This window comes from Phyllobates terribilis, unplaced genomic scaffold (genome assembly GCF_046119375.1).
Source record: "Phyllobates terribilis strain yellow unplaced genomic scaffold, ASM4611937v1 Scaffold_4__5_contigs__length_816908805, whole genome shotgun sequence".
Classification (NCBI taxonomy): domain Eukaryota; kingdom Metazoa; phylum Chordata; class Amphibia; order Anura; family Dendrobatidae; genus Phyllobates; species Phyllobates terribilis.
The window spans coordinates 531,420,811-531,443,541 of NW_027362764.1; the positions used below are offsets into that span (position 1 = coordinate 531,420,811).

Sequence of the window (22,731 nt, forward strand, 5' to 3'; positions counted from 1 at the left end):
CTGTTGGGGATTTATTCAAAATTGAAGGCATACTGAACCAGCATGGCTACCACAGCATCTTGCAGCGGCATGCTATTCCATCCGGTTTGCGTTTAGTTGGACCATCATTTATTTTTGAACAGGACAATGACCCCAAACACAACTCCAGGCTGTGTAAGGGCTATTTGACCAAGAAGGTGAGTGATGGGGTGCTACGCCAGATGACCTGGCCTCCACAGTCACCAGACCTGAACCCAATCGAGATGGTTTGGGGTGAGCTGGACTGCAGAGTGAAGGCAAAAGGGCCAACAAGTGCTAAGCATCTCTGGGAACTCCTTCGAGATTGTTGGAAGACCATTTCCGGTGACTACCTCTTGAAGCTCATCAAGAGAATGCCACGAGTGTGCAAAGCAGTCATCAAAGCAAAAGGTGGCTACTTTGAAGAACCTAGAATATAAGACATATTTTCAGTTGTTTCACACTTTTTTGTTAAGTATATAATTCCACATGTGTTAATTCATAGTTTTGATGCCTTCAGTGTGAATGTACAATTTTCATAGTCATGAAAATACAGAAAAATCTTTAAATGAGAAGGTGTGTCCAAACTTTTGGTCTGTACTGTATATGATTGTGTACATTATATATGGAGGGTGTAGAGTCGCAGACAGGGGAGCAGTGTGATATTATATATGGAGAGTGTAGAGCCGCAGACAGGGGAGTAGTGTGATAGTATATATATGATTGTATACATTATATATAAAGGGTGTAGAGCTGCAGACAGGGGAGCAGTAGGGTTATATATATGATTGTGTACATTATATATGGAGTGTGCAGTGCTCCAGACAGGGGTGCAGTATAATCTTATATATGGAGGGTGTAGAGACCCACAGACAGGGGTGCAGTGTGATATTATATATGGAGGGTGTAGAGCCGCAGACAGGGGTGCAGTGTGATATTATATATATGATTGTGTATATTATATATGGAGGGTGTAGAGCGCAGACAGGGGTGCATGTGTAATATTATATATGGAGGGTATAGAGCGCAGACAGGGGTGCATGTGTAATATTATATATGGAGGGTGTAGAGCGCAGACAGGGGTGCATGTGTAATATTATATATGGAGGGTGTAGAGCGCAGACAGGGGTGCATGTGTAATATTATATATGGAGGGTGTAGAGCGCAGACAGGGGTACATGTGTAATATTATATATGGAGGAAGTAGAGCGCAGACAGGGGAGCATGTGTAATATTATATAAGGAGGGTGTAGAGCGCAGGCAGGGGGCATGTGTAATATTATATATGGAGAGTGTAGGGCGCAGACAGGGGAGCATGTGTAATATTATATATGGAGGGTGTAGAGCGCAGACAGGGGAGCATGTGTAATATTATATATGGAGGGTGTAGAGCGCAGACAGGGGTGCATGTGTAGAGCGCAGACAGGGGTGCAGTGTGATATTATATATAAGATTGTGTATATTATATAAGGAGGGTGCTATGCCCCAGACAGGGGTGCATGTGTAATATTATATAAGGAGGGTGCTGTGCCCCAGACAGGGGTGCATGTGTAATATTATATATGGAGGGTGTAGAGCGCAGACAGGGGTGCATGTGTAATATTATATGTGGAGGGTGTAGTGCGCAGACAGGGGTGCAGTGTGATATTATATATAAGATTGTGTATATTATATATGGAGGGTGCTGTGCCCCAGACAGGGGTGCATGTGTAATATTATATGTGGAGGGTGTAGCGCGCAGACAGGGGTGCAGTGTGATATTATATATAAGATTGTGTTTATTATATATGGAGGGTGCTGTGCCCCAGACAGGGGTGCATGTGTAATATTATATGTGGAGGGTGTAGCGCAGACAGGGGTGCATGTGTAATATTATATGTGGAGGGTGTAGCGCAGACAGGGGTGCATGTGTAATATTATATGTGGAGGGTGTAGCGCAGACAGGGGTGCATGTGTAATATTATATGTGGAGGGTGTAGCGCAGACAGGGGTGCATGTGTAATATTATATATGGAGGGTGTAGCGAGCAGACAGGGGTGCAGTGTGATATTATATATAAGATTGTGTATATTATATATGGAGGGTGCTGTGCCCCAGACAGGGGTGCATGTGTAATATTATATGTGGAGGGTGTAGAGTGCAGACAGGGGTGCATGTGTAATATTATATATGGAGGGTGTAGCGAGCAGACAGGGGTGCTGTGTGATATTATATATAAGATTGTGTTTATTATATATGGAGGGTGCTGTGCCCCAGACAGGGGTGCATGTGTAATATTATATGTGGAGGGTGTAGCGCGCAGACAGGGGTGCATGTGTAATATTATATATGGAGGGTGTAGAGCGCAGACAGGGGTGCATGTGTAATATTATATGTGGAGGGTGTAGCGCGCAGACAGGGGTGCATGTGTAATATTATATATGGAGGGTGTAGAGCGCAGACAGGGGTGCATGTGTAATATTATATGTGGAGGGTGTAGCGCAGACAGGGGTGCATGTGTAATATTATATATGGAGGGTGTAGAGCGCAGACAGGGGTGCATGTGTAATATTATATGTGGAGGGTGTAGAGCGCAGACAGGGGTGCATGTATAATATTATATATGGAGGGTGTAGAGCGCAGACAGGGGTGCATGTGTAATATTATATGTGGAGGGTGTAGCGCAGACAGGGGTGCATGTGTAATATTATATGTGGAGGGTGTAGCGCAGACAGGGGTGCATGTGTAATATTATATGTGGAGGGTGTAGCGCACAGACAGGGGTGCATGTGTAATATTATATGTGGAGGGTGTAGCGCAGACAGGGGTGCATGTGTAATATTATATGTGGAGGGTGTAGCGTGCAGACAGGGGTGCATGTGTAATATTATATGTGGAGGGTATAGAGCGCAGACAGGGGTGCATGTGTAATATTATATGTGGAGGGTGTAGCGCAGACAGGGGTGCATGTGTAATATTATATGTGGAGGGTGTAGCGTGCAGACAGGGGTGCATGTGTAATATTATATGTGGAGGGTGTAGCGCACAGACAGGGGTGCATGTGTAATATTATATGTGGAGGGTGTAGCGCACAGACAGGGGTGCATGTGTAATATTATATGTGGAGGGTGTAGCGCGCAGACAGGGGTGCTGTGTGATATTATATATAAGATTGTGTTTATTATATATGGAGGGTGTAGAGCGCAGACAGGGGTGCATGTGTAATATTATACAGTATATGGAGGGTGTAGAGCGCAGACAGGGGTGCAGTGTGATATTATAAGATTGTGTATATTATATATGGAGGGTGCTGTGCCCCAGACAGGGGTGCATGTGCGGCAGTCTTGCCCTCCCTCATATGTAGGAGTCATCTGATGCCCGCACACTTTCCCCGCGTTGAAGCAGAACTTTGTGTGAGCTGATGAGACAATAGTAGATAGTGTGTGTGCATTTAATTTAGGACATACCACTGTCCTGCCTGCGGGGGACGCACTGCCATACACACTGACTGGATGACTGACAGATTGTGTCTCTTGCCTCGCATGGCTTTGTGACATATTACAAAGTGCAGTGTGAGTGATAGTGTGTGAGTTGGGTGCCCGAAGCCTCTTGGAGAAGGGGACTGTGTGAGCAGAGAGCCCCATCCGGCAGCGGAGTCCCCTGTGAGACAGTGGTGCGGTCTCAGTCAATCATGTGCACTTCTTTCTTTATTGCATTCAGTGCATGGTTTCACCTTCAGATTCCTGTTTGTCTGTGTCCTCAATAAAATATTCTATCTTGTGCCCACAGTGAGAGGTAAGTGGCAGGGGTGCCTATGACAGGGGGCTGAGGGAGACAAGTTCTTTGGGTGGAATCAGCAGCCGCTTTATTTAGCATTTGCATGACTTATAATGTAACTTTGCCTTTTTTTCTGCCAGTCTCTTTTTTTTTTTCTCAAGATCGTTTTACTGCATTGAGGACATGGAGTCCTGAGACAGCTTTAATGAGGAGCTGCCTGTATTCTTCATTCCTGGCTACCTAGCCTAATGATCACATATAGCTTCGTCATATGGCAGCCTGCTGAGATGGCTACTTATTCAATTATTAAGGGGCTCTGCTGATCGTATTGATTGGGAGTGTGCACAAAATGCCTGATGATGATGATGATGATGCTGCTGCTTTTGTCTGCTGGAGAATTCACAAGACTTCTGTATCTGTATGTGGCCATAAACACATCAGAGAAGTCTATATCGTGTATTAGAGGAAGTTGGGGGTGGAGTGCACAGTACACAACTATTCTAATTCCACACATCAAGCTTTTCCTGGACTATTACTAGTCCTCTCCTTAGATCTGACTAATCGGAATGGATCCATACTTTATGCTAATGCACTTTACTTTTGATCTAAGCCAGATCCACATAAGGATCTAATTGGGGATCTATGTGCTTGGACAAGTTTGGGAAACTTTGTGAAAAGCTAACTGGGTGGGGTATTGAAATGGGCTGAGTATGTATGGAGGTTGGTGTAGAATGACAATCAGCCCTTGTTTGCTGCTAGCCTAGCTAACCTCCAGCAATTAAGTATTAGAGAGGCTCCTGTATTTTACTAAGAAAGTGTCGCTGTGTCTTAAGAGCCATCGATTGTAAATGATGATTATAATAAGCCTTACCCTGGGGAATGTCATGGCTGGATCTGATTACCTATTGTTTACTCATGTCATGGCCATTTAGTTTTTTTGTGTGTGGTACAATGTATCCAGTAAATGTAAATATGAAAGTATAGAATTGTAAATATTTTGGAAACCTGTGGATTTCGTCCATGAATGCCGGCGGGAGTTGTATGGCTGCTAATTAAAAATAATCAATTCTCCAGTAACCAGCCATCTATGTAATCTGGAATATGTTCTCACTATATATATATATATATATATATGTATGTATGTATGTATGTATGTATGTATGTATGTCTGAAAAGCGGGTATGTGAAGTGCTTACAGGAAAACCAGATTACAAGATTAACATCTGTTAACATGATCGTTTATCTCCAGCCAAAAATAGGTCAGTCCTTTCTTAAGGAAACACGATTGCTGGCGCATGATTAAATAATGAAATTGCCCATTACTTGTGGATTGGTGACTGGCACTGTTTTGGGTTTTTCTTCTTCTTCTAAATTCCGACATCTTTTGTAGATCGATATAAGGTCAAAGTCCCATTTTGGGCAGAGGCACACAACTCCCTTCCCTGTCCCATCCCCCACTTCTCAATGCTGCAGTTCACTATTTCCTGCTAGCAGTGTAGAAACAAAAGGATATACAGAAGATGTGATTATGTTGTGTATAGTAGTTAGGTGGCTGCTGAGGGGCGGGAATGGACAAGTATGGCAGGGCAGATGGATATTTCTAGGGAAGACATAACTTGTATATGGAGAATGGCAAGCAGCCTTGATTTGCCTATCCCCTCCCTGAGAGCAGAGGGACAAGGTAGCACACCAATCCATGGCCTTTCCCCCCTCCGGGGGCTTACTGTTACTCCAGCCAGTGTCAGAGCTCCCATCCTCCCCAGCTATGGCTTATCTGTATCCACTTCTCCTTTCACCCATATTCCATAGTCCCCGATAATTGCAATCTGTACAGGGAGTGAAGGGGGCTGCTACCTGTGTGGGGGGGTAGCCATGTACATCACAGGTAGATGTGGCAGGGGAGGAGAGCAGATCCTCTGTGCTGCAGTGCCGACACACAGGTGGTGCTGGTGACTTGTATGCTGGTCATAGTATACCAGCTGAGCTAGTGTATGGGGGTACCGTGGTCATATTAACCCCTCCAGTGCCTCAGCATGGGACTCCTGTGGTTCTAAGATATAGGAATCTGCTCTATAAAGTGAAATGTGGGGTAGAAACTTATGTTATGCACATGAAAGTTTCATGGGGGTTATTAATGTGAAAATGGCTTTTTAATCTGCTTATTTTTATTAATCTAGTTAAGAAGACTTTATTTGTTGTCATTGACACAAATTACATTTTTGTTGGTAACAGAGGGCAATGGTCCGAACAGGTGTGACAAACTTCTGAAGGTTATGTGAGTTTTTAGAAACCATGCCCAGTGGATCCTGGCAATGTACACTAGCCTTGACCATATCCTGGTCAATAGTGTGCGCCATTGATTTTACTTCAAAATGGCGCATTATGTTCACATTTATTAACCAAATTTTGTAATATCTTTGAGGACGGTTTCGCACCCAGTGTTCTAAGAAAAATGCTAGTTTTTAAAAAAAAAAAAAAAAAAAATTAAAAAAGAAGCTGGATGTTAGTTGTACTATTTTGGGTCTGGTGTGTGTGTGTGTGTGTGTGCGCATGTTGCCTTTACTTTTTTTTTTCTACAAAACCTAGCATGTTCTAAGCATGTTTGAGTGTGTGTATGTATGTGTATATATATATATATATATATATATATATATATATATATATATATATATATATATATATATATATATATATAATATAATTTCCCAAAAAAATGAAGGCAGCACACCATTTAGGAAAAAGTAGAACTTGTAATTCAATAGCCCATTGGGCTCAGCGGCGTTTCGGTTCAACTGACAGCTTTTCCAAGCCCAGTGGGCTTTTAAATCACAATTAGTACTTTTTCCTACATCACCAGTATTACTGCATTGTTTGCCAGTGCTTTCAATTTTCACTGGGAAAAAAATGCTACCTTATGAACACCAATGTGATTACCCCATTTAAAATATGTATGTATAGGTTGTTGTTTTTTTTCAGTGTGATCTTTCACATGCCAAAAAAGGCACATGAAGGATACCCTAATAGGTATGTTCACACTACGCATTTTATAAATGGGATAATCACATTGGCGTTAATAAGGTAGCATTTTTTCCCAGCACAGTTTAAAAAACTATTTTATTAAGTGACATGTTGCCTACCATATGTAAGTAGTTTCTGGATAGATTGTGTCCATAAATGAAAGCCGGTAGTGTCGTGTGTGAATTGGCCCCATTGAATGAAGAGAATTGTAAACCGCAAATCTGTAGCAGAAACCTGAGGAGCAATTACATGTTGGATTTTTCTGGTGTAAATTTACTCCTTGAACATAAGAGTTTCAGGGTTGATTATTTGAAGAAAGAAAAACAAAAAAACCCCACTGTATAATTACCTGAAGAATTCTTTACTGTCGCTGTTTGGTTTCTCCAGTTCTATGTTCACATGTGTGCATGATATGTCATCAATAGGGACATTGTTCAAACTACACGAGTGGTTCTACCAGTCATGACCCACTGTATCAATGTCTGGAGCCCACTCCTGTGACTAATAGGGAGTCAACAGGTTGTCTTTATTCACTGAAAATCCATGTAATGATTTGACTTTGAAAAGGTTTGTTTATAGCTATCTTTGTGTCATTAAAGTGATTGGCTCCAACCAAAAGAGATATCACCCAGAAGGGCTTTTTATACGTGAAGATACATTTATAAGAACAAGCCGTAATGTATTTTTTTTTTAATGGAAACTAGACTACAGAATACAGTTCTAGCAAAGTGCTTGAGCTTTTGTAATTTTATTTTCAGAGATTCATCTATTTTGTCAGTTTTTCAATCCACTGCGTGTCAATCTCACCTATGTTAATAAGATTAATTACGGATTTTCCCCGTGGACAAGAGTAGGTGGTTAAAATACACAATTAATATGCAACACGGTGGTGTTTGCGGTGGACCCGGGGTGAAATCTACTAGTGAAGAATTAAAAAATGCCCTGCCTGTGATTTCTCCGGTCATGGCAGGGCTTCCAGGTCAGTTTCTACGCATCACGGCATATGTTTTATCCAATGTGACCGCTAGAGCCAATTGGAGGGAAACTCTGGGACTGAAGAGTGTTTTTTTTTTTTTTTGCCTACTCAACCCTCCCCAAAACACCGCTAGTTCACAGGGCAGACTTTAGGGCGTATTTGCTGTGGAATATTGTGGGAAAGGCCATGGCCCCACGATCAGTATTTGGTCAGTATTTTTTCTCAGGAGTGGGAGCCAAAACCAGGTGGGGAACAATCAGAGAAAAGGTATAATAGAAACAAGTCTCAAATTCTACATTTATCACCCACTCCTGGTTTTGGCTCCCACTCCTGAGAAAAAATACTGACCAAATAGTGGTAGGGGGGCCGTGGCCAAACTCAACATAAGATTATATAGGTTGGACTTAATGGGCCTTTTTTTCTTCCTTTTTAAGGCTGGGGATACATGGCGATGTGGAATTTTCAGACACGTCACAGGACTAAAAACACTTGTGCAACTTGTCTGAGCCTCTATTTTAGAGTTCTGATTTGAAAAAAAAAAAAAAATCCCAAATCGCAGTTGCATCTGACTTGCATTGTAGTCTATGGCAAGTGAGTTGCGTACGACTTGTAACCAGCGGCAGAGGATCCAACACGTGCGACTGTCGTAGCTGCCAGAGGTCGCAATGAGACACCATAGGAATCACTAGCTGCGATGTGATACTGCCATGTTAGTATCGTCATGTAGTCCTAGACTCAGCGTACACAGTAACTATGTAAATCTAATTGTCAGGGTGGAATCTGGGAGTGGGTGCCATCTTGGGGCACCCTAGTATATGGCCAGCTAGACCCAGGACTATATTGCGGGCTCCGTATAGCAGAATCATAAACTGGGAGCAGATGTGGAAATTAGTCGTAAAACAATTAGACGTGTTAATAGTGTACACTATAACCGTAAGGCGAGCAGCACGGAGAGTAAGAAGTGCAGCTTGCCGGCACAGATCCCTGAATGCCATGAATAATGACCAGTTCTGCCCAGCACAAAAGGCACATTGAGTGCAGGAATGTCTGTCAGGAGCCCCTAGCACATTATATGCACGGCTAATCCCCCACCCAACTTTACCCTCAAAAAATATATAATCCTTTAGAAATTATTTGGCTTTCATGAAAGCAGCTTAAACCCCCAGGATGTTCCACAAGTGTATGGCGGCTAATGTGGAGTCTAATGGCAGGTGGGGGGCAGCTATCCCCTCCAGAAATGTGCCCCCATATACCAGGAGAATGCAGGCACATACTAGTCCTCTATTAAATTAGCACAAGTACTAGATAGTTTCTTGTGTGAGGATTATGTGGACCTCCCCCTGCATGAGAGGCTTATTGTGCTGTGAAGAGACAAGCCGGCAGCAATATGTGCCTGCTCCTCCCATCACTGGAAACTCCAGTCAACCAATAGAAATTCAGCTAGTATACTTCCAGCACAGGTGAATAAATGTAACGCGCCACCTGATTGGTCATGCATTTTATGACCAGCACGGTCTTAAACTATAACAGATTCATTCTTATTTGTCTGCTGGGCTTACCTACCACTCAGGTGGCATCTTACATTTGATCACCAGCACTGGACGTAAGGCGCCACCTGATTGGTCAGTAACTCCAGAGGACCAATACGAATTCAACTGTTGTTATAAAATGTAAGAATAAGAATTGAGCTACACATCCAGTGTTATAAAATGTGAGCCGCTGCCTGATTGGTCAGCAGTAACTTCAATGGACCACTAAGAATTGAGCGATCATATTTCTAGTGCTGGTTGTAAACGTAAGACACTACCTGATTGGTCGGTAACTTTCAGCGGACCAATAAGATTTGCGCTATCATATTTCTAGTGCTGGTTGTAAACGTAAGACGCCACCCGATTGGTTGTTATCACTTTCTTTTTGTATCGCCGCAGTGGAGGAGCGCAGTGCACTGTGGTAATTCCTCACAAACACCATTATGACAGTGTTCCCTCCCGTACCTGGCCGGCCTGGGAGCCGTTGCCGTGCAGTGTCCGGGGGAGGAGCTCCTGCATAGCTGGGCGGCGAGCATGGAGCGGCTCCCCCTCTGGTGAGCGCGTCACTCTGTGTACTGGGAGTGAGAGAGAAGCTCAGCAAACAGGCAAAGCCCAACTTCTGGCCCCCAACAAAGCCCCGTACTCCGGCTCCGCTCTCCGTGTGGCCGCAGACTCCGGAGCCGCCACATTTATACTGGGAAGTTTCCATTTGTCCTCTTTGCCCTGGAGCTGGACATTGTGGGCAGTGTCAGATGCCAGAGCCGGACTTACTGTGCCCTCTATACTGGAGCTGCCCTGAGATCCGAGAGGTAAATAAATGGAGAGGAGGAAGTTTGTGGTGCCCAGGGTGCAGTGTGAGGCGTGGCAGCCATGGCTCTCCGGAGGGGGCACACAATGTATTGTCTTCCCGAGGAGGGAAGGAGGGAGAGAGGGAGGATCGGCCTGGCCAAGTGCAGGGGACTAGTGAAAGCCCCTGTGTAACTTTCTACAACAAAGAGGAAGGAGGCAGTGCTCCCCCCTAAAGTGCTGCCCCCTGTGCATCATTCATGGCCAATATGTGCTGACACTATCTGCCTCTCAGGAACTTGTGGCTATGGCTCCATGACACTGGGGGCCAGGCTTCTGTGCAGCCTCATGGATTGTTTGTGTGACCTCAGGAGCACCTGTGGGGTCATCGGTGAGGCACATCTGTAAGGAGGCATCCACAGGCTACTTGCAGGGGGTCATCCTCAGCGATCTGGGGTCCTGAGAACTAATCCTGTGCTGTGTTTGGGGCCAATATCTCCTAAACAGGTCTGCTGTCACTTGTGTGCACAAGTTGCTGTTACTTTCTGGAGGGTCCTGAGACTCTAGGGTCAGGGTGACCTTTGTTAAGAAAAAATATAATAATAATCACTTGATATGTTCTCCATAAAGGCTAGAACTGTACAGAAGTGGGCAGATCATTTTACGTCATGTTCCTTTTGTTGTGAAACAACCTTTTATTGCCTGGAATGCCAATTATCTGAATCCAGCCGCCCAACATAATGCATATTCATTCCTGGATTTCCATATCGGCACTGAGATCTGCCTTGTGCCACTTTTTTTTTTTTTTTCTTCTTTCATTCTTATTTTCTCGAGCACTAGTGTACAACTCACAATGGCTTTGGTGCCGTAGGGGTTAATGCAGACGCTGCAGTTAAGTTCTTATTAAATAAGCCATGGTGCTGGTAAGAAAAGGGATTTCTCAGTCTGTTGTGAAATAGCGTTGTTCTCGGCAGAGCTCTTGTGTGTTTGGATATAGCACAATTGCTATTTTCTGGAATGGAGCAGCAAACAATGGCAGGACGTGCACCCAGCTCAGCGCCAGGCCCTCTGTGTAGTCTTAGATCCACAGGTGGTGCTTTGGGTGCACTTCAACTACCCGGCTGTGACTTTTTTGGCAGGAAGGTCCAAATTGAGAAATCTAGTGAGTTTGCGATTTCACTTTGAAGGCTTGGATTGCTTAGAGTAGTGGGCATGGCAGAAAGTGATTATAACGCCACCTTCTCTGAGAGGCTACCCACCTGATTAGCATGGGACGGGCTTAATATCCTTGACTTTGGCTCCTTTATAGTTCAGTTGGCTGCTAGTCATTCTAGTGGCCTGGCATCCAACTCAGATAGTTGTCAGTAGATACTTGGCTCCTGGGATTTGTTAGAGATTTTTTATTAATCTATTAGTTTTTGTACAATTATATCTAGATGAAAAGGCATGCAGGGCGGGACTGTTATTATGGTTCTGTCTGAATATGTATTCTCTGCCACTTCTTTCTTTGCAATCTTTTCTCACATTTGCTTTGTATTTTCCTCTAAAAAGAACACTGAATTAACCTGTATTTTGACAAGCTATGTACTCTAGTGGTAGCAGGCAGTATTTGATGCAGCATATGTTTGCCAGCTCTTGGTCAGACGTGACCCTGCATTTTGGGACGGCCCAAAGATCAATGAACTCTGATTTAATGATCTTTAGTGCAGCTTGGCCTTATGGCATCTCTTCCTGTAGCATGTGTCTGAACTTGTCTTCTCTTCATAAATTGGCTTTATATGTTTAGAAGTGTCTGATGTTTTGAGGTGAATTAGTTAACCCTTAAAATTTTGACTTATGTTCCATAATCTCGGTGACATTTTTTTAGGCATTCTTCAATCTAATAAATATCCTCTTGAACTTAAAATTAGCTGTAAAATTTGCAGACCATTCTTGTCCAGAAGTACTAAAAAATATGTTTAGGCCTTGTTGACTTATGGAATTTACCATAGGCACATTTCAAGTGGATTTGTTAAATAATCCACATTAGAAATCCAACGCTAAAATGAATTCCTGCTGCCAGTATGCCAGCAGATCCGCATGAAGATTAGGCATATTGTAATTTAATGGGGTCTAATCAATGGCTTGAATCCACTGTAGAAATAAACATGTGAATAGGGTGTAAAATGCATGACTGAATCCTAAAGTATTAAAAGTATGGTGCATAGAAAGGACTATGGTATGTATTGTATTCCCCATTCTTAAAACTGCCCGTTTCATGATAATCTTGCTGTGTAAGCAGGCTGCCGATTATAAGGTGAACAAGCAAAACGCTCATTCATTGGGTGAAATGCTCTTTTGCTCAAAAATATTGCTTCTTGGCAGTGCATCATCCAGGACTCATGTGCTGAGATCAATGTCAGCCTATGCATACGGAGGCATCTACTACATATTGCTCAGTACACATAGTTAACTTTGGTCTGCCTGCGTAAACCGGCTTTTAAATGACCACCGATCGGTAAAGATTGGCAGTCAGTTTCTGTAAACGGACCCTTAGTTAACTATTGATGATTAGACTGGTTGGGATTGGTCATCTTCTCCACTACCTAGACCTGGCAGTTCTGTGAAGTGATCTATTTTGTCAGATATTTTTATAGAGCTCTCCGAGAAGTTATGTAATTGTGTTTCTTGTGTATCCTTGTCCAACAGGTAGTACACATTATATAACCTATAATTTGATTATTGGGAAATCGAGTCGCTATTTAGAGACATTGCACGGCCTCTCATGATCCATCTGCTGTTCTATGAAAAGTTTTGGAGTATTGACATCAGAGCTTGATAAATAGTCTCCTAAAATTGTACCTCTGCAGCTGGCGAGCCCTATATCCTGCCGCCATGCCTAAATAGGGCTTGTTTTTTCAGCTACTTTCATTACATTGGAGCTGTATGTAGAAAGTGTCAGCTGTGTTTGGCATGTTGCCTTTAATGTGTGACCTAAGCAATATTCTTGAGTGTTATCCCAGTCATTGTTGTGCTCCAGATGTGGATGTCTTCTGCATCATGAGTCCATGTGAACAGGAATAAGCTCCTCTCGGAAGTGTGCAGCATGTCCATTGGGAAAACGGCGTGCTGTGCTTTCGTAGAAGCGCCTATCGGGGTGTGATAAGTGTCAAAACCCTTTAACACATGTGGCATGTATAGTCAAATTTTGGTTCAATTCGTTTTCTAAGAGGGGAAAACAACATTTGATTATGTAAGCCGAGCTCTAAAGTAGTATAACTATAAACCCTCTTCCATGCAGGTTACATGGTGGCCTATGAGAGCTGGTCACTTGGCTCATTCAGATATGGTTGCTTTGCACTTGAGATTTGGTGTGTTTATCAGGTAGATGGAAGGCTATCAGAGATGTGGCTGAGCCTTTAAAATAATTTATTGGGCCATTTGGGTTAACCATTTTATTATGATGAGAGCGGGACAGCGATTGTGCTGTCTTTCTGGAAGTTATACTTTTCAGATGTCTAAATGGTAACAGCTGCTTCTTAAAAGACGAGAGGTTTTGCTGCACTTCATTTAGAAAGCCATTTTGGCTTGCTAGGATAGTTAATGTGTAAACCACACCACACAGTTTAGGAGTCTGTACGTTATATTTTTATAACCTCCAGCAAACACTACACATTGGGACTTTCAGTTGTCTGCAGCGTGCTATGTTGTATTTGGAGCCGCGGTGACATTGATGTTGTCCAGTTTTCAGCACTATAACCTGTGCCCAGAGAGTAGACGGTGTTTAGTAATTGTATCCTGTTGAATGTACTAAGTGGAAGCTTTACTCTGTAGACTGTCACTGCTTGAATGTTAATATTTGTTTTATTAAAGTCTATATGTATACAACCATGTCACTACTGGTCTACTGGCTAAATGTCCAGTCAGCAAATGGCGTGAAACATGAATATAATCAATGACTATTATTATTACTGCACTGGTTACTGGAAACTTGAACTTTTATTTGTTCTAATTCTTTTAACTGTCTTTTGAGACCATTGAGTCTTACATGGGTTGTTGATGTCTTTTATATAAAGCTGGGTGTACACTTGTGGACTGCTGCCTATGGGCTACCTGCACGCTTATCTCTGGTTGCTTAATGGCGTTTTTAGACTGGCAACCACAATTCTGGGCGCATAGAATATCATGTTATCTGCAGCCCACGGCCTGTTTACACAGGAAGATGTGCTGCTCATAGCAATGATTCTTTAACTGTCGGGTGGTTGCTGGTCTGCATGGTCGACCAGTTGGTCCAATGGAGGAACGAGCATTCCCAAATTGTCTGTCTAGATGCAGCATAATCCACTGAACCCTATTGCGTTTAATGTACTCACTGTTAGGCTTCTGCTCTGTTTACCACTCGCGGGCATCACATGACTGTTCCTATACGATCAGTATACTTGCTGTCACTCGCTGACCCCTCTGTTCCACGTCTCTTCATGGTCTGTTGAGCTTAGCCGAAGAGAAAGTGGTCTGCACGTGATCGGAAGTATACAAATCACTTATGAGCGGCCCCATGGTGAGTGCCCAAAGTGTAGAATGGCTGTTTGTCAGTGAGTACATTACACACTGTCAGGATTCCACATGTTAGACTCCCTGCCCAAATATAAAAATGGTCTGGAGAAACCCTTTAACATAGCACAAGTTAAGTTTTGTATTTACTGTACTTTTGCTTGGCAAGCGATAGTCGTCCAGCTATTGTCTCTAACAGCCGATGGTAATTTAGATTCTTTCAAGGTTAGAGGCGAAATATTGGTAGCAAATATCAGCTTTTAGTCAGACTCTTTGATTAATACACATAGTGGTAGTTGGTTTGTTAATTTTTATCTTTAGGATTTTTTTTTGTTGAACGTTTAAATCTTTATTTTTCAAGAGATAATAAGAAATGTCCTATGAGAGCATACAATATCCGAGGTATGACATGGGAAAACAACCATAAAATGTCTTCCTATATATATCTAAATTTCACCATGGTTTGTTAATGTGGCACATATCGGGCATAATCACTTAGAAAATCAAATCTGAACATACGTAGGCGCATGTTTAATGCCAAAATCACACGTCCATGTGTCACGGTCCGAGCACAGACTGGCCGTGAGCCTCTAGACCTGGACTTGACAGCCTCATAGACAAATTCGGGTCAGGAGACCAGGGCTGTGGAGTCGGAGTCGGTATAAAATGGACCAACTCCCAAAATATATAATTGGGTACTATTCAGTTTGTGGGGAATATTTTTTCATAAGGATTTGGGAAAGTTATGAAATGTTCTATAAATGTCTGTCCTATTCCTGATCTAAGGGTCTAGACTTTTAGCTGAGATGAATCTGTGCTACAGTAAATTTATCACTTAAACATGAGCCATGTATGAGGGAGTCGGAGGTTTTACTTACTGACTCCACAGCCCTGCAGGAGACCCGTGGATTGTCCACGCTTTACGGCCCGTGCTCAAACTGTGACACACAGATATGTGAAAGCTGCCGGACACTGTTCACATGACCGTATTATTGGCCCAAGTGCTGTCTGTGTTTTAAAAAAGAAAACAAAAAGAAACAAACGCTGACACCAGAAGGATAATATTAGGACGAATGTTATTCAATAGGGGCAGTTCAAATGACTATTAGTTTTCTCTTTCCCACATGGACCCTATATACATTTGAGAAAATTCCAGCATGCTCTATTCTTTTCCTTATTTTGGATGCCAAGTCTATGGTGAGCAAAAAAGAAATTGGATTTCATACAGATCAACGGCACGCCATCCGATTTATACAGATTTAATGCCATTATTTACATAGGAAACTTGTAAATTTCAATCAGTGCTGATGTATAAAACTGCATGCGGATGAAAAAATGTCCATTTTTTTTTACTGCATGAAAATCTTATTTTTTTTGATGTTACTCTTGTGTTAACTTGGCTTTAGGCGTGGAGATTTGTGTTTTTTATGTGGGATAGAACAGTAGGATCTCACACTGAATTAGTAACTCATCTTGTAGCTTATCTTTCTGTTTTCTTTGAGGAGGCCCTGTAGTACAGATATGAAGCCTGTATGAATATTGCCACATTTCTAACATCTAAAAATGTATCCGTGTTAGTTGAAAATATTTGATATGTCGGAGCCATTTATGCTGGGTTCATGGAATGTTACTGTAGTATTACCATTATTATTTATTTACCAGTCCTGTGTAACTAGGAGAGGTCATTGATGCTGGCAAACCAGCAAGGTGAGGAAGAGAAATCCTTTCATGCTCCTTTTCCCAGTGAGTCAGTAGATGATGACTTTACAGTAGCTACACCCACAAAAAAGCCAACCTCAACTGTATGATGATGATGATGATACTGTGTGTAATATTCTGTGTATTTAGGAGCTTGCATTCCCTCCTGCCTCTCGGCCTTTATGTGGAGGAGTTGACATTCCACAGGCAAACTCATTATTTGCAGGCAGAGGTGCTATTCTGTTTTGCAGCTTTCACATGCATCTGATTACATATTCTTCATTTTATTTAAGCCGTACAGTTTCTGCTATTCTAAGAAAAACAGGATGGTATGCTATCGGAGTAGTTTTACTGAAAAGAATAGATATCCTATATGTCCTGATGCTTTAGGAGTTTGGTGGCAGGGAGAACATAAGTAACATTTGTATTATTGCATCATACACAGTGTTGTATATTCAGGTCTTTGATTTCCAGAACTAGGCCAGTGTTATTCAATGCCCCGTTTTTTTTACTTTTTTTTTTTTTTTTTTTTTTCTAGTAGGTTTGGCTTTCAAGTGACATAGAAGCTTGATGCATAGGAGATAATTTTACCATTTTCCTGCTGCTGTTTTACCCTTTTGTCCTTGGATACAGGCATATGCCTACAACAATTATTGCATTTCCTGCTATCAGTTACTTCAGCATTCCTGGAATTAAAGTCACAGCAACAGTTACAGTTTGTGCCTTGCTATTACCTGGTTGTGTGTCTTCTTTTTTTATTTTTTTTTAATATAGATATGAAAGCTTTTCATGCAAGTAGAATTTTAGCAGTCTTTTAGCCTTTCTTTGCATTTGTTTGAACAGGTACCACTTTATCTTGGTTTGTAATAAATTTTGGTATGGCTGGCTTCAATAAATCGTAAAACGATGTCTTTAAAGTCCCTTTTCTTTCTTTTGTCTTGTGGTATACGCTAGAGATTTTTACATCAAATTTTTCAAAATTTTTCGTTGAATCTGGTGCTAAATCAGAAATGCTCTTTAAGAGTGTTTGTTTGTTTTTTTTTTTTTTGCGAATTTTCAACACCAAAAGTTGCAAATCGTTTTAAAAAATGTGTCCAAATGAAAACTCCGCCAGAAATCTTACTCAGTTGAAAAATGCTAGATTTTGTAAGTGTCACATTTCTTGAAGCTGTCTAAAACGGCTGGATAGGCAAAGTTGTAAAGAAAAAAAAAAAAAAAAAGACTTAGGCAAATTAGAAAGTGGCACAAATACCAAAGACGCTAAGAAGTATCAAATTACTGCAGATGACTGGAGAAACTGGAATGATGAAGTAGGTCCATGGACTTCGTGGTGTTTGGGTTCATACTGTGCCCTGCTTGTGCCCTTCGTGATCAGTTGAAAGTGCACAGTGTTGAATTGACTTCTCTCCCTTTGTAGTAATGATCGGTGTGGTATACGGCACCCGGACCTCCTCCAATCAAAATGTATTTACCTGTCAGAAGTTTTCTGAATTGAGTGGTTCACTTTTCAGCTAATTTATTGTCGGATATATTGACAAACTTGTAATTATGTGATGACTTTAAAAACGATGGCACTTTTTATGCCAGGGTCTTTTCTGGAGTAGGGTGAAACTTTTTTTTTTTTGGGAAAACTGTACATCATAATATACTTGCCGTATTTGGAACAAACGAAAAGATTTAATAATATTGTCTAATATTTAGACAGTGTAAACTCGAGAAGGGTTTACACCTCCCATCTTCCTGAACTAAACGACCGCTGATCTGTAAAATATTTTTCTGGAAGTGGACAGCTTGTTTAAAATTAGTGCTACCTATACAAAAAAAATCTGGGGCATCCACTAATACTGTCATGGAAAGCGTCATTATTGCATAGTCTTGGTATGTCCGGTCTATTGAGCGATGGATGGGAGGACCAATATTATCCAGCTGTTTTTTGTTTTTCTGTTCAGTTACATTTGACTTTTTGGACCTTTTTGCTTATCTGGTGCAAAGATTGTTTTTTGTGCTGGACATTACTTCTGGCCTCTACATTTTTCCTCTGCTTTTAACATTAAGGCTATGTGCCCACGATGCAGAAATGCTTCGGATTTTTCCTGAGCGTTTCTGCTCTCCCTGGCAGAAAAAATGCATGCGGATTGTACATGCTTTTTTCCTGCCAGGGACATGTGGATGTGAAGCGTTCTTCACATGCATTTCCACATGCGGGTTGTCAAGCGCTTTCAAAGCAATTTTAGCATCACTTGGAAAGTGCTTGACAACTTGGTCACACTATATAAATCCATGGAACCGGCATGGATTTATATAGTGTGTCCGAAAGTATGGTAAAAAATAAATATCATACTTGCCTTCTGATGGCCCACGGTGTCTTGATTCGATGCGTCTCGGCTTGCCGGCAGCTCGCTGTGCACTGAAGGACCTGCCGTGACACGACTAAATGACGTCAGCGCGGGTCCTTGAGTCCACCGCAATCTGCCGGCAAGCGAAGACAAGGACACCGGGGGCCATCAGGAGGTAAGTATAGTATTTATTTTTTATTCTCTTTTTTTTTTTTTTTTCTTCTTTTTTTTTTTTTTTTACAGGTACTATGGTACCCGGGTCCGGAGGAGAGTCTCCTCTCCTCTAGACCTGGGTACCATCCGCACATTAGAACGCATGGAATGCACATCTACATATACAGTGATGCGTAATCCATGCGGTCTAATGCAAGTCAATGGCGGCGAAAACGCAGCGCTTCCGCAAAATAATTGGTAGTGCTGCGTTTTTTTCCGCAATAATAATCCGCAGCGGATTATCATTGGGGAACATGGCAGACCTTCTACCATGCGTTTTTTAAGTGTTTCTGCAGCGGAATTGCTTAAAAAAAAACATCATGGGCACACAGCCTAAATATCACTTTGTAAGAGCATTTGGGCAGCTATTAAATGTAGACTCCGATTCATAAAGGCTGTTATTTTTGTATTCCAGTCTTGATTAATTGTGTTCGGCAGAAAGATACGCCAAATTTATTAAGGTGCGAGCGCCTCTTAATGAGTTTGGCACATCTTTTAGATGTACGCAAGAGCAAGAATTTTCCTTCAGTCAGGGATTGGAGTACACTTGTAGATTTCGGCACTTCGGTGGCAGAAAATATGAATTTACCCTACGTGCCCCTCCACATGAAGCTACAAAATTGGACAGAGCTGCCCAGGACAGCCATAAAAATACCAAAAGTTGCAATATTTTAAACATGTATGCCAGAATTCTGATGAAAGCTGTTTGATGCATCGTGGTCACATCTTTTGATATTTTTGGCAAAGTATGACAACTATATGTGTATATATAATGTGCACATAGATTTCCTGATACAGTAATCGCATTTCCTCTAATGTAGCTAGCAAAATACATATGTGTTTTGCTAATTGAAATAACTTTTTAAGCAAGGTTATTAACAAATGGGGGGTAAAGAAACTTGAGGGACCACCACCCACCCCTGGAGTACCAGTGTTTCTGCAGTGTCTTATTCTGAAATGTTACATGTGCCCATTAGTTGATTACATTCTATGCTATTGCTTATCCCGGTGTCCAGCTGGAGCCTTTTAGCCATGTTTGTACAATGATAATATATGTAGTATTGCTGGAGCACAGAAAAGCCATGTAAGCAAGTGTCAGGTGGGCTGTAGGAGCAGAGTAAATAAAGTCAGGCCTCGTAACAAAGAGGTGTTTCTCAGTGCCCTAATTTAACAAAAGCCCTGCTGATTGACACAAGCTGACAACTCTGCATGAGCATTGCATTTATCCGGTAGATTAGGAAAGTGATGTTTTAGTCTTTGGTAATACTTCTCTGCAGCAGCGGTTGGATCATTTTCATGCCACGGTGTTACTATATACTAGTGTTTAGGTTCTGGTGCGTCTTTGAGGTCTTGCAATCCTGTGGAGTGGGTAGAATATGAAACCCTAATTGCATTGTGTTTTTATAAAGCCTCATTGGCTTCTGGGATCCTGGAATATTTTCATGTCATTTATGACTGAGCCGGAAAGAATAACCATTGTTTAATTGTAATTTCTATTCTGGCTTTAAGGCTTTGTTTTGATGCTAAATATAAATGCTTGGCAAATAAGCTGTCAATATGATTTTATTTCCTAGGCAGGTAGTCGTGGCTGCATTGATTATTCAGTAGCGTCTCAGTCCTTCAGCTATGCAATAAAGACAGAGGCAAATGGAAACTGATTAAAAAAAAAAAAAAAAAAAATCTGGGAAAGACCAATGCAAATATAGAAAAATAAAGTCATTCTGATTTTTTGCCTTAAAAGGATGTCCAAGTTTGTTTATTTTTTTTTTTTTGTGTTCAGGCCTCCTCTGTAAAATTAGGAAAATTAGGATAACTGTAGTAACAACGTCACTGCCGCTGCCATGTCTGCTATGACTGGGGGCAGCAGGTAAGACTTTGTCTGTTTTAAAAATAAAAAAATAACTAGAAACACATTAAGGCCTCATTCACATGTCCGTGTTTAAATTCGTACACGAAAAAAATGTTACCGGTACCATCCATGTGCTGTACGTGTTTTTCACGGACCCATAGACTTGTATTGGCACTTTGCATCTGTGATACCGGAAAAAAAACGGACACGTCTCCCTGAGTTGTGCATAGCACCATATGTTATAATGGTGTTCCTGTTCAATCCGTAAAAAAAAAAAACTGATAGAACACGTATGTGGAACACGGACGTGTGAATGAGGCCTAACTTAGAAAATCTCTTAAGCCATGTTTATATGATGCACTTGCCATACAGTTTTTTTTTGCTGTGATTTTTCTGGAAATGTGGAAAAATCAACACTTTTTTTTATTTTTACTGAATTTGTGACGAAACCGGGCTGAAAAAAACGCATCATGTGAACACTGACTCAAGACACCAGATAAACACACAGAGTAAAATTGCCCAAACAGCCAAAAATCTAATTAGCCCCCCCAACTTTCTCTAAGCAGATAAGGGAGAGAATTTGAACACTTATCCTTTCTTCAGAAGAAAAGCCGCTGCCAGAGAAGAGACGAGCCAATTGGGGATAAGCGTTTGTTAGACTTATCTGCTTGTGTAAGTATGCCAGCAATTACCTGATGACCAAGTAAAAAGCTCGTTCCTCCGGTTATTTGCTTCATTAATGCTGGCATTAAAATCATTATCTGCTGCACTTCATCCAGTGTAAACCAATGATGTGCTGCCTATAACTAAGGTTGGCCTGATCGGCTTGTATAAGCAGATTGGCAGTGGTTTACTGGCCTCTGTCAGCAGGTGTAAATGCATCTGAACGCTTCTGTCCCCATTGAAAACACAACAACTCTCAGCTGAGAATTCATGTGTATTGAGAAGTTCAGTGATGTGGATATGTATGGTCAACTTTTGGCTTACTTCAGTCCACCAACAATTAAGATGAGCATATATGAGCCTGGCAAGTTCAGCTCAGGAGACGCATGGCCAGTCCGGACAGCTCGGCTCAGGAGACGCATGGCCAGTCCGGACAGCTCGGCTCAGGAGACGCATGGCCAGTCCGGACAGCTCGGCTCAGGAGACGCATGGCCAGTCCGGACAGCTCGGCTCAGGAGACGCATGGCCAGTCCCTGAATGTCAAGTGTGAAACCAACCTTACGTGCTCGGTCAGACGAGCATTTTATGCTGTGTAAAAATCAAACAGCGCACTGGTCAATGTCATTCAATTGGAATGTTCTCTTGTGAAAAAGCAGTCATTTGATGAGTGACCATGTGGGAAAAAATTTCAGCATGCGCTGTTCTCTTCCATATATCGGATGAGACTCGCCTGTATAAGTCTATGCTGCTCAAAAACAAAAAAAAATCTGATCTCATATGGATCATCCATATATCATCCAATTTTTATGGATACATTGCCATTATTATCTTGGAAAATTTGTATTTGACCATGTACATTTAAGTGTTGTATGTATAAATACGCAAGTCACATTGACCTAAAATCCGGACACACGGATGGCACATGGACGAGTATAGTTTTCTGAATGAAAATCAGTAGTTTTTTTTTTTTTTCTTCCAAAAGCACGTCTCACCCCGCCTTTGGGCTTGTTCATATGACTGTTTTCATAGACAGCACTCGGACTGAAAATAAATATGTACAGCACTGAGACCAATGTTATTCAATGGGACAGTGCAGTGCAGACCCCCCCCCCCCCTTCCCCATTGATCGAATTTACGTGGGAAAAAAAAATCGCAACTTCACTGGCTACTCCTGTAAATTGGATGAGGCTCACACTTTCAAGTCTTAAGGGTGCACAAAAAAAATCTGATGCGATACGGAGCCACAGTAAAGCATCCAGTTTTTACGGATACTTTGCAAGATCATTTACAGTGTCCGATATTCCAGAATTGTAAATTATGAATTGCTGCTGCTGTAAAAAAACTGATTGTATACGGACAGCACACTATGGTAAGTGAGAA

General features: G+C 41.8%; 1 protein-coding gene and 1 long non-coding RNA gene across 6 annotated transcripts in view; one reads left to right on the forward strand and one right to left on the reverse strand.

Annotated features, from left to right (window-relative positions):
- The window catches only part of LOC141265629 (uncharacterized), a 104,510-nt gene extending 94,717 nt beyond the window's left edge, over positions 1-9,793 (reverse strand). The window contains exon 1 of the long non-coding RNA XR_012320135.1: positions 9,742-9,793. This is a non-coding gene — a long non-coding RNA (uncharacterized lncRNA). The remainder of the gene's footprint in view (positions 1-9,741) is intronic.
- The window catches only part of ZNF516 (zinc finger protein 516), a 107,742-nt gene continuing 88,657 nt past the window's right edge, over positions 3,647-22,731 (forward strand). For 2 of the 5 annotated variants that reach the window (XM_073678931.1, XM_073678929.1), the window contains exon 1: positions 3,647-3,771. The gene's annotated coding sequence lies outside the window, so the exon portion shown is untranslated. Of the gene's footprint in view, positions 3,772-9,728; positions 10,086-22,731 lie in introns of those variants that run through there. The other 3 variants (XM_073678930.1, XM_073678927.1, XM_073678932.1) reach the window with 2 other exon arrangements.